Here is a 13,143-nt window from a genome sequence, read left to right as displayed (position 1 = left end):
CTCTTTTTTAATAGCTTGGCTGTATAGCAGCCTAATATATCTATCAATGCACAAGCATGGATCACACATCTATAATATACAAAGTACTGTGCAAGATATAATGATAAATAGTATTTATTGCTTTGCTCTTAAAGAACAGGTTTTCTATTAGGTAGAGGTGTTTTCCGTTTTTATTGTCAGCAACATTTCTTTTGTAATTTGAATTAAGAATTTTGCAGAATCTAGGAGTACCAGAGTAGCCCCGCGGGTTAAGGTTCGGACTCTTGGTTTCATCCAGGTTGTGATCTCAGAATCTTGAAATGGAGCCCTATGTCTGGCTTCTCAGTTTCTCTCCCTCTGCCCCCACACCTCCCATAGCTCCTCTCTCTCTCCTTCTCAAATAAATCAGTAAATCTTTAAAAAAAAAGGATTCTGCAGAATCTAGATCACTGCTCTAGTCACCAGCATTCATAATCACTAAAATGTTACTTTTCTCAATATATTCACTTATATAATGAGTGTGTAAGTGTGGCTGTGTGTGAATAATACTTAATGGCAGGTGGAATTCAAACACAGTCCATCAGTGTTTTACTGTCATAGAAGACTAATAGCAGTTCTGTTCCTGAAATTAAGATACATTTTATCATTGCTGTGTTGCATTATGTATTCTGGATTTATCTGTGAAATCTTTAACAAAGGAAATTATGTTTAGGCAAGATAAATCTTATAAACTCAACTAATCTATTTAGGAGGTCAAACTTTATTTTGAGTGTAGTTATAAACTTTTGCACTGGTAAGAAAACCTCACATCATCTTCATCTATAAAGAATCTTATTTATTCCTCTCAATGGGATAAATAGCACTTTTTCTACTGTTTTGGCTCTTACTGGGTCGTTTTGTATATAGATTAGGAAAGAAAACATTAGTATATCGTAAGAATCTTAAGAATCAGAAAAAAGGGCTATCAAGTCCTTAGCACAGTTTGGTTTCCCTTCCTTTAAAATACTTAATACAGACTCTCAAGAATATATTCACATATTGATGAAACAATACACAAAAATTCTTGTAAATTGCCACATCAATTTCTATAAGGAGGCTGTAAAGATCAGTCCTTTCTGGGTTAATCCATCCTGTACCATGGACTTCAGATTAAACATCTAAACTGTGATAGCTATCTTTCAGTTTGTTATTTATGCTTACAAAGAAGACTTTGGTTGAGAAAAGTGTGGGTGTCTTTTTTTTTAACATTTTATTTATTTATTTGTCACAGAAAGAGGAGCAGAGAGCACAAGCAGGGGAAGAGGCAGGCAGAGTGAGAAGCAGGCTCCCCACGCAGCAAGGAGCCCAATGGAAGGACTTGATCCCAGGACCCTGGGATCATAACCTGAGCTGAAGGGAGACACTTAACCGACTGAGCCACCCAAATGTCCCAAAATGTGGGTGTCTTAAGGCAAAATTATTCCTAATACTATATAAAAAAATCATTGGCAGTTCATGCTCTGAGATCAATATCCTTATGCAAAATTACTGTACAATAACTATATCCTCATGCAAAATAACATCTTTGTACAAAAAAAAATCATTTTTTTAACCTACAAACAAGGGTAGTTCCTTGTTTTCAATCCCATTCAGAGAAGTGGGACACCTAATGATTTTTAACAATCCCATTTTAATAGAGTTAAGATCTCTATGTCATGAATCTTTAAGAAACAAAGAGTTATAGAAACAAAAGTCAGGATATAATATTAATAAGAAAACAAACATTTACAGAAATAATAGTGTGACTAACATTTCAGTCCATTATATTTCAAATTGCCCTAGAAATAAGTGAGGAAAAAATAAATAATATATTAAATATATATTTGAGTATATGTGTGTATATATACACACTGAAAATATATATACACTGTATAGTAAAATATGTATATTATAAGTAGTATATTTACTTAAGGTGTATATACTAAAATGTGAGAAACCTAGAAATTTAGCTGTGGATAAATAACAAGGTTGCTAGAGATACTTTGTAATAGAATACTCTATTTCCCTGAAATTTGGACATTATAAAGTTGTATTATATTTTAAAAACTATAAGAGCCACTAGTGTCTTCATTTCTTAAACATACTGTTAGAGGTTATCTTTCCTCTATATTCCGTTTCACTATGTTCCCTCTAACCTATTTTATATATATCTAAATCAGCTCCCTCATTTTATACATGACATAACAGAAGCCCTTTGAAAGGAAGGAATTTATTGCTCAAGATCCTACAAAGTTCTAATTACAGATCAATTATATGCATTTCAAATTCAGTGTAGAAATAGATGTGTGTTATGAAAAGTCTCATATACTAAACACTTCTTGTAGTGAATTTACAAATAATATGAGGATCTTTTAAAAATGCAAAATTAAAGAACGAATAAAAATAGTCCCCTGAATTGTCCTAATCATTGAATCATTTTCCCTATTCAGAATTCCACACAGCCCCAGCTAAGTCCACCTGACTCTGAAATCTCACATTTATTTTTAAATCTACAAGCTAGCATGCCCAGACACGAGGTATCATTTTCTCCAAATTAAATAACAATCAAGACTCTGTCATTTTCTTAATGAAGACTCGTGCATAGCACCAAACCTTCTGAAGTATATTCAGGTGAGGATGTGTGATTTTAGCATCTAGACTTGTTAAGGGACTCATTTAAAGAAAAAATGTCCTAAAAGGAGCTCTTGAGATTTAACACATGATTAAACAGGGAAAAGCTGGCAGAACTCTGCATTTTTCTCAAAGGAGAGCAAAAGTACAAGGTTAGCCCTTTATGATGAGACCTGCTACTGACTCATTTAACAATGAATACAGCAATTTCCAGTAAAGGTGGAAAGGAGTGATGTTTGTTAGGAACAATTATGACTGTTTTGGTACTTTCTGGACCACATGGTCCAAATTGCTTTTCTTTCCAGGATTCAGAGCTGATCTTATACATAAACATCTTGCATCACTTAGGCCAGGATCTTCCTCTTCTGTTACTTAGCGCTCAGGTGAGTTGTCACCCTGGTTAAGAAGTTTTTTCCTGTTCCCCAAACTGGATTTCCTGTCCTTAACTATACATTCACCAAATGTTCTTTATTTCTTGGGTCATAGCACATACTGCTATCTTACGTGGTCTGTTTATGTACTTTTGTCCCGTACCACATTATAAGCTCTGTGAAGGCAGAGAGCATGCCTTTTTCTCTATTGGGAATCCTTCCATGCCTATAATGGTGTCTACCATTTAAGAAATGATTACTAAATACATGTAAATGAGAGAACAAGTGAATGAATCAAAGACTTATCATTACTAGGAATGTAAAATTCCTGGGCTAGTCTCAGTACAACCAATAGTACAACCATTGGTTGTAAATCTGCTATTCCATTCACCTGGGGCTTCTGGGGAAGTAGAAGTAGAGAGGGCATTACTACTGAGCAGTCATAAAAGACCTTTTGGGGAATAAAAGCCTTCCATCTTGACTTGTCCTCATGATCTAGAGTACTGCCTATATGAAAAAACATAAGAGAATGAAACCAAACCTATTCCTCTGATGACTATCAGATCAAAGGGATAATATATTGATTTGAGATGCTAATGTTCATAACAGAGCAAGTAAAACAATAAAAATTGTCAGTGTATAAATCTCATTAACTTGCATGTTTTGAAGTTGATAAAAACAAGTAAAATTGGCTTTGCTTCATTTCAGGGTAATTACTGTACTCAAAAATTAGAAAGTCAATAAATGCATTTCAATGTATATGATACAATAATCACACATTATGGTCCATTTTCAAACAAATCATAATTACTGTCTAAGTATGACTCAAATCACCAAGGAACTTGCAGAAATGCTAAATTACTTGCAATTTGAACATGCTAAAAATGCCATGCCTTTTACCACACAGAACAGATGAGTGATGGGCCAAACTTAGAAAATGCAATTCATGCTCAGTAATGTTACTAAAATGCTTAACAGATGGTATGGTCACCGAGGTTATGCAAAGCCTGTTTATTAAAAAAAAATGATTTTAGATATTTTTCAGGAACTTTTAATTAAGATGCTTTTAAATAGTTTAAATCTTTTCTGTTCTGGGAATATTTACTCAGTCCAATTCAAAATCTAATTTATTTTGGCACAAAATGCAGAAATTGCTCTTCTGATCATTTAAGCAATTTGAGCTTTTTTTTTTTTTAAGATTTACTTATTTATTTTAGAGAGAGAGCATGAATAGGCATGAGAGAGGGAGAGGGAAAGATTCTTAAGCAGACTCAGTGCTGAGTGCACAGCCTGACGCAGAGCTCCATCTCACAACCCTGAGATCACGACCTGAGCCAAAACCAAGAGTTGAATGCTTAACTGACTGTGCCACCCAGGTTCCCCAGCAATTAGAACTTTTTAAACCTCACCTTTGGGTACCAGTGTTCCCTTCCACACACACAATTTAGTTAACGCATTCGAATTGAGAATCCACTGAATACCAGGACATGTGCTAGTAACTAAATAAAAAGAGTTCAGACCCTGTCCCTGGTCTGTAGGAGTCATGATTTATATCACAAGGTGACCATTAGTTACTGAAGGGTGAAAACATCAGTTCTTTATCTCAGTGATTGTAGGAGAAAGTTCCTCCATTAATGGCTTGAAGAGTGAGTAGTTTCAATCAGGATGGTGTGAGTGAGAGAAAATACAGAATGTCTGGTATGACTGGTATCTCTGGATGACTGACAATGGACAACTCAAGAGAAATAGGTGGAGAGATGCTTGATCATAGTGGACATTGAGTGTCATGCTAGTGCGGATTTTATCCTAATGGTAGAAGAATCCATTGAAGGGTTTAAACCAGGGCAGTGAGCCTTTGGATTTAGACACCTTTGGGCAGCACTGTTGAAAACATTAAAAGAGAAGCAAGGCCAGGCAAGTTCCAGAGTATAGGCTAATATAATAATCCAGATGACAAATGAAGATCTTTAGGAATATGGGAAGGGGTTCCCTCCTCAGTGAGGATACCCTTGTCTGAATAACTGGTGATAGGGTACTTCCTTTTCTTGTGGGCTATGTGGAGTAAAGTAAATCTATCCTGTAACTAAATTTAAACTGGTCCATGTAAGTATTTTATAAATCCTGCCAACAATAATACTTCATAACATTTTAAAGTATATTTTATAAATAATAGTTTTATGCATCTAATTTTATTGTTTAGCTATACAAACATTTATTGAGCATTCACTGTGTGTTTTATTTTATTACATTCACTATGTGTGTGGCACAATGGGAGGCATATAGGGAATTATACATACAGGCATAATACCAATCCTGAAATATCTAGAATTTTTATTGATAAAATACAGATTTTAAAGAGATACTTATTTAAAAATAGTTGAAGGCAAAATTTAATAAAATATCAAGATATTTAAGAAAACATATGTTTTGGGATGCCTGGGTGGCTCAGTGGGTTAAACCTCTACCTTCAGTTCAGATCATGATCTCAGGCTGGAATGGAGCCATGCCTTGGGCGCTCTGCTTGGCAAGGAGCAAAGAAAAGAAATGTATGTTTTGAGAGTAAGGAATCCAGAGTAATTTATCTAGACTAAGAGAGCATAGGGAGATTTTCTGTATATAGATGAAGCACAAATTGGGCTTCAAAGAAATGAATAGAAAAGAACTAGAGACCAAGCCACTCTACATTATATAATACAAATAAATGTAGAGCAAAGAGAGTAAGCCTGGCACATATGGAGTGGCAATATGGTATTTTATATATATATATATATATATATATATATATATATATATATATATGATATAATATAATGAATATCAGATTGCTTGAAAGATTGGCCATTGGCCATTCTGCCCTTGCCCCCACTTATCTGCATTTGTAAGGGAAGATAAGCTCATGGGCCTGAGAGACCAAAAGGATTAGTTAGAAAAGAATAAACCAGAAATGTGGAGATTGCTAGTAGAGTTCTATCCACTCTTCCATCTCATATTCTAGGTTCTTCTTGGGGCTGTTAAAATCTTGCCTTTGGCTTCTCTGGTACACCCTTTTAGTGTATGTTTAATTTCTGTTTTCTGAGAAGCTTGAATTTGCTTGTATTATTATAATTTTTTAAAAAGTCACATAGGTGATCCACATTACTTAGGACAAAAATTTTTAAATCTTAATGTGGCCTTCAGGGTGCCTGGGTGGCTCAGTCAGTTAAGCATCTGCCTTTGGCTTAGGTCATGATGTCAGGGTCCTGGAATCAAGTCCCACATTAGGCTCCCTGCTCAGTGGGGAATTTCTCTCTTTCTCTCTGCCAACTTGTGTTCTCTCTCTCTTTCTCCCTCCCTGTCCCTCAAATAAATAAAATCTTTAAAAAGAAATCTTACAATGACGTTAAATTCATATCTTTCAGTAGTTATCCTGAATGTAAACGGGCTAAATGCCCAAATCAAAGGACACAGGATATCAGAATGGATTAAAAAACAAGACCCATTAATATACTATCTGCGAGAGACTCATTTTAGACCCAAAGACACCTCCAGATTTAAACTGAGGGGTGGGAAATAATTTACCATGCTAATGGATAACAAAAGAAAGCTGGGGTAGTAATCATTATTCAGACAAATTGACTTTTAAGCCAAAGACTATAATGGAGATGAGGGAAGACACTTTATCATACTTAAAGGGTCTGTCCAAAAAGAAGATCTAACAATTTTAAATATCTATGCCCCTAACATGGGAGTAGCCAATTATATAAATCAATTAATAACAAAATTAAAGTAAAACATCAATAATAATACAATAATAGGGGACTTTAACACCCCCCTCACTGAAATGGACAGATCATCCAAGTAAAAGATCAACAAGGAAATAAAGGCTTTAAATGACACACTGGAACAGATGGACATCTCAGATAGATTCAGAACATTCCATCCCAAAGCAACAGAATACACATTCTTCTCTGGTGCACATGGAAACATTCTCCAGAATAGATCCTGTCCTGCATCACAAATCAGATCTCAGCCAGTACCAAAAGATTGGGATCATTCCCTGCTTATCCCACAATGCTTTGAAACTAGAACTTAACCACAAGAAGAAAGTTGGAAAGAACTCAAATACATGGAGGCTAAAGATCATCCTACTACAGAATGAATGGGTCAACCAGAAAATTAAAGAAGAATTTAAAAATTCATGGAAACAAATGAAAATGAAAACACCACTGTTCAAAGTCTTTGGGACACTAAAGGCAGTCCTGAGAGGACAGTATATAATGATACAAGCCTTTCTCAGGAAACAAGAAAGGTCTCAAATATACAATGTAATCTTACACCTAAAAGAGCTGGAGAAAGAATAGCAAAGAAAGCCTAAACCCAGCAGAAGAAGAGAAATAATAACAATCAGAGCAGAAATCAGTGACATAGAAACGAAAAGAACAGTAGAACAGATCATCAAAACTAGGAGCCTCTTCTTTGAAAGAATTAATAAGATTGATAAACCCCTGGCCAGACATATCAAAAAGAAAAGAGAACCCAAATTAATAAAATCATAAATGAAAGAGGTTAGACCAAAACCAACACCAAAGAAATATAAACAGTTATAAGAGCATATTATGATCAACTATACACCAGCAAATTAGACAATCTGGAAGTAATGGATGCATTCCTATAGATGTATAAACTACCAAAACTGAACCTGGAACAAATAGAAAACTGAACAGACCCACAACCAGGAAGGAAATTGAAGGAGACATCAAAAGTCTCCCAACAAATGAGCCCAGGGCCAGATGGCTTCTCAGGGGAATTCTACCAAGCATTTAAAGAAGAATTAATACCTATTCTCCTGAAACTCTTCCAAAAAGTAGAAATAGAAGAATAACTTCCAAACTCATTTTATGAGACCAGCATTACCTTGATCCCCAAACCAAAGACCCCATCAAAAAGAATTACAGACCAATATCCCTGATGAACATGGATGCAAAAATTCTCACCAAAATACTAGCCAGTAGGATCCAACAGTACATTGAAAGGATTATTCACCACGACCAAGTGGTATTTATTCCTGGGATACAAGGTTGGTTCGGCACCTGCCAATCAGTTCATATGCTAAAATACATTAATAAAAGAACAAAAACCATGTGATACTCTCAATAGATGCTGAAAAAGCATTTGACAAAGTACAGCATCCTTTCTTGATCAAAACTCTTCCCAGTGTAGGCATAGAGGGTACATACCTCAATATCACAAAAACCACCAATTAAAAACCCACAGCAAATATAATTCACAATGGGGAAAAACTGAGAGCTTTTCTCCTGAGGTCAGGAACATGGCAGGGCTGTCCACTATCACCACTGCTAGTCAACATAGTACTAGAAGTTCTAGCCTCAGAAGTCAGACAACAAAAAGAAATTAAAGGCATCCAAATTGACAAAGAAGTCAAACTTTCCCTCTTTGCACATGATATATTTTATGTGGAAAACCCAAAAGATCCACTCCAAAACTGCTAGAATTTACCAGAAATTCAGTAAAGTGTTGGGATATAAAATCAATGCACAGAAATCAGTTGCAATTCTGTACACCAACAACAAGACAGAAGCAAAAGAAATTAAGGAGCTGATCCCATTTACACTGTTGCACCCCAAACCATAAGATACCTAGGAATTAGCCTGACAAAAGAGGCAAAGAATCTATACTCAGAAAACTATAGAATACTCATGAAAGAAATTGAGGAAGACACAAAGAAATGGAAAAACATTCCATGCTTATGGATCCATAGAATAAACATTGTTAAAATGACTATGCTGCCCAGAGCAATTTATACTTTCAATTCCATGTCAGTCAGTATACCAAAGACACTTTTCAAATGCTGGAACAAATTTGTTTGGAGCCAGAGAGGACCCTGAATTTCCAAGGAAATGTTGAAAAAGAAAAAGCTGGGGACATCACATTGCCTGATTTCAAGCCATATTACAAAGCTGTGATCACCAAGACATCATGGTACTGGCACAAAAACAGATACATAGATCAGTGGAACAGAATAGAGAATAGAGAACCCAGAAATGGACTCTCAACTCTATAGTCAACTAATCTTTGACAAAGTAGGAAAGAATGTCCAATGGAAAAAAGACAGTCTCTTCTGAAAATGGTGTTGGGAAAATTGGATAGCCACATGCATAAGAGTGAAACTGGACCATTTCCTTACACTGCACACAAAAATAGACTGAAAATGGATGAAAGACCTCAATGTGAGACAGGAATCCATTTAAATCCTTGAGGAGAACACAGGCATCAACCTCTTTGACCTCAGCAGCAGCAACTTCTTCCTAGAACCATTGCCAAAGGCAAGAGAAGCAAGGGCAAAAATGAGCTATTGGAACTTCATCAAGATAAAAAGTTTTGCACAACAAAGGAAACAGTCAACAAAACTGAGAGACAACTGACAGAATGAGAGAAGATACTTGCACATGAAATATGAGATAAAGGGCTGTATGGAAAGTCTATAAATAATTTAACTCAAAACCCAAAGAGCAAATAATCCAATCAAATGGACAGAAGACATGAACAGACATTTCTGCAGAGAAGACATCCAAATGGCCAAGAGACACCTGAAAAAGTACTCAACATCACTTGGCATCAGGGAAATACAAATCAAAATCACAGTGAGATACACTTCATACCAGTCAGAAGGGCTAAAACTAACCAGTCAGGAATCAACAGATGTTGGCAAGGATGTGGAGAAAGGGGAACTTTCCTACACTGTTGGTGGGATTTGCAAGCTGGTGTAGCCACTTTGGAAAACAGCATGGAGGTTCCTCAAAAAGTTGAAAATAGAGCTACCCTATGACCCAGCAGTTGCACTACTGGGTATTTACCCTATAGGTACAAATGTAGTGATCCAAAGGGGCACATGCACCTGAATGTTTATGGCAGCAATGTCCACAATAACGAAACTGTGGAAAGAGCTTAGATGTCCATCAACAGATGAACAAATAAAGAAGATGGGAGATATATATATATATATATATATATATATATATACACACACATATTTATATTTTATATTATATATTTTATACTTAAATTTACATTTTATGTTCCATATACATTCATATATTTTATATATATATATATGAAATGGATGGAATATTATGAAGCCATCAACTAAAACCAAAATCTTGCCATTTGCAATGATTGGATGGAACTAGAGGGTATTATGCTAAGTGAAATAAGTCAGTCAGAGAAAGACAGTTATCATATGATTTCACTGATAAGAGGAATTCAAGAAACACAGAGGATCATAGGGGAAGGGAGGGAAAAATGAAACAAGATGAAACCAGAGAGGGAGGCAAACCATAAGAGACTCTTAATCTCAGGAAACAAACTGAGGATTGCTGGAGGGGAGGTGGGTGGGAGAACTGAGGTGGCTGGGGAATGGACATTAAGGAGGATATGTATTATGGTGAGTGCTATGAATTGTGTAAGACTGATGAATCACCAACCTGTACCCCTAAAACAAATTATACATTATATGTTAATTAAAGAAAAAAAAAACATTGAGATACCACCTTACACCAGTTAGAATGTTAAAAATTGACAAGGCAAGAAACACCAATGGTTGTGGAGAAATGGGAACCCTCTTACACTATTGATGGGAATGCAAGTTGTTTCAACCACTTTGGAAAACTGTGGAAGTTTCTCAAAGATTTAAAAATAGAGCTACCCTATGACCTAGCAATTGCACTACTGGGCATCTATCCCAAAGATAACTGATGTAGTGAAAAGAAGGGCCCCATGCATCCCAATATTCATAGCAGCAATGTCCGCAATAGCTGAACTGTTTAAAGAGCCGAGATGCCTTCAACAGACAAATGGATAAAGAAGATGTGGTCCATATTTACAATGGAATATTACTCAGCCGCCCAAAAGGATGAATACCCAACTTTTGCACCAATATGGATGTGACTGGAGGAGATTATGCTAAGTGAAATAAGTGAAGGAGAGAAAGTCAATTATCATATGGTTTCACTTATTTGTGGAACATAAATTCCTGAACATAAATTCAGGTATTAGGAGAAGGAAAGGGAAAATGAAGCGGGGGGGAGGGCGGATTCAGAGGGGAAGACAAACCACTAGAGACTATGGACTCCAAGAAACAAACTGAGGGTTTTAGAATGGAGGGGGGTGGGATTATGGATTAGCCTGGTAATAGGTATTAAGGAGGGCATGTATGGAATGGAGCACTGGGTGTTATATGCAAACAATGAATCATGGAACACTACATCAAAAACTAATGATGTACCTGTGTGGTGACTGACATAATTAAAAAATGTAAAAAAAAAAAAAAGAGGACCACCTCAGAAGAATTTTGAAAAGTCAGTAATTATTAAATCCTCAAAATAAGAGGATATATTCCTACTGAATTTCATTGGAAATGTTTTCTTGGAAAAACTTAAATGGTCGAATAATGTAGGGAAAGGAATCTATTTGCTGGAAGTCCAAAGATAACCTAAAATCCCTGAATAAATATTTCCATTTAAGCACGCATGCACGCGCACGCACACACACACACACGCACACAATCTTAATGTGGGTTTCAGGATTACTGTCTGCCAATTTTTCCAACTTTTTTGTGGTCCACACTGCCTTTTTCAGTTTACTGGCATAAGTTTATTCCCTTCTGAGGGTTTTTCTAGATGCCTGTTGCTTTTCCTTGAATTGTACTTCATATCTCTCTTCTTGTAATTGTCTGACCCACTCTTACTTCAGAGCTTCAATGCCACTTTCTTAGAAAGGACTTTTGTGGCAGTCCTCCGTCTGTTTTTTTCCCCTGTTGCATTTATCAATATGGATGATTTCTTATTTGTGTGATATTTTAGTTCATTTCCAAATATATAGTGCCAATACATTTCTGGAAACACTTAAAAAAATTTTTTTTTTAAGATTTTATTTATTTGACCAAGAAAGACACAGTGAGGGAGGGAACACAAGTAGAGGGAGTAGGAGAGGGAGAAGCAGGTTTCCTGCCGAGGAGGGACCCAGATTCAGAGCTGGATCCTAGGACCCTGGGATCATGACCTGAGCCGAAAGCAGACATTTAATGACTGAGCCACCCAGTCGCCCTGGAAACACCTTTTTAAGGAAGGGATGAATAGATAGAAAGATGGATAAAGGGATAAAGAGAATTAAGACATATTTGTTAAATTTTTGCTTAAGTATTGCTTTTTTTGGTGATGTTGCAAATGTATTTCTTATTCATTCCAGTAATATGTCACGGGTATATAGAAATGCTTGATTAATATATTCACCTTTTTATTCTAAGACCCTCTTATTTTTGCATATTATTTCTAGGAGTTTTAGAGTCATGGGGGTGGTTTGGGGTTTTCTACATAGACAATACTGATTACTGAGAATAACAACATTATTTTCAATTTGTTTATCTTTCATTCTTTTTCTTCTTTTATTGTACTAAGATGTCTAAAACAGTATAGAATAGGATTTGTGAGAGAGGACATTTTTGCCTAGCTCTGCTTAGGGAAAAAGCATCTACTCTCATTATTAAGTTTGAGTTTAACTGTACATTTTTTTAAATAGATTCTTGTAAGTTACATGAAAGTTAACAGGTTAGGAAGGCAGGCATCTCTCTGCTTCAACTTTCTGGAAGAGATTGAGAAGAATTCCTATTATTTCTCCTTTAATTGTTCGCTAGATATGTGCAACTTACAAATTGTTGAACACTACATTAAAAACTAATGATGTGGAGCACCTGGGTGGCTCAGTCGCTTAGGCCTCTGCCTTCATTTCAGGTCATGATCTCGGTCCTGGGATTGAGCCCCACATCTGGCTCTCTGCTCAGCGGGGAGGCTGCTTCCCCTCTCTCTCTGCCTTCCTCTCTGTCTACTCATGATCTCTCTCTTTCTGTTAAATAAATAAATAAAATCTTTTTTTTTAATGTTAAAAAAAGACCTAATGTACTATATGCTGGCTAATTGAACATAATAATTTAAAATGTTTGCTAGAATTCACTCATTAAAATCATTTGGGTATGTTGCTTTCTTTTCAGAAGGTTGTTAATTATTGATTCAATTTATTTAATAGAATTAGGGTTACTCAAGTTATATATTATGCCTTGTGTGGAATTGTAGCACTTCGGTATCTTTCAAGG

The sequence above is a fragment of the Mustela erminea genome, chromosome 3, assembly GCF_009829155.1.
Source record: "Mustela erminea isolate mMusErm1 chromosome 3, mMusErm1.Pri, whole genome shotgun sequence".
Classification (NCBI taxonomy): Eukaryota; Metazoa; Chordata; class Mammalia; order Carnivora; family Mustelidae; genus Mustela; species Mustela erminea.
This window is presented reverse-complemented; position numbering follows the sequence as displayed.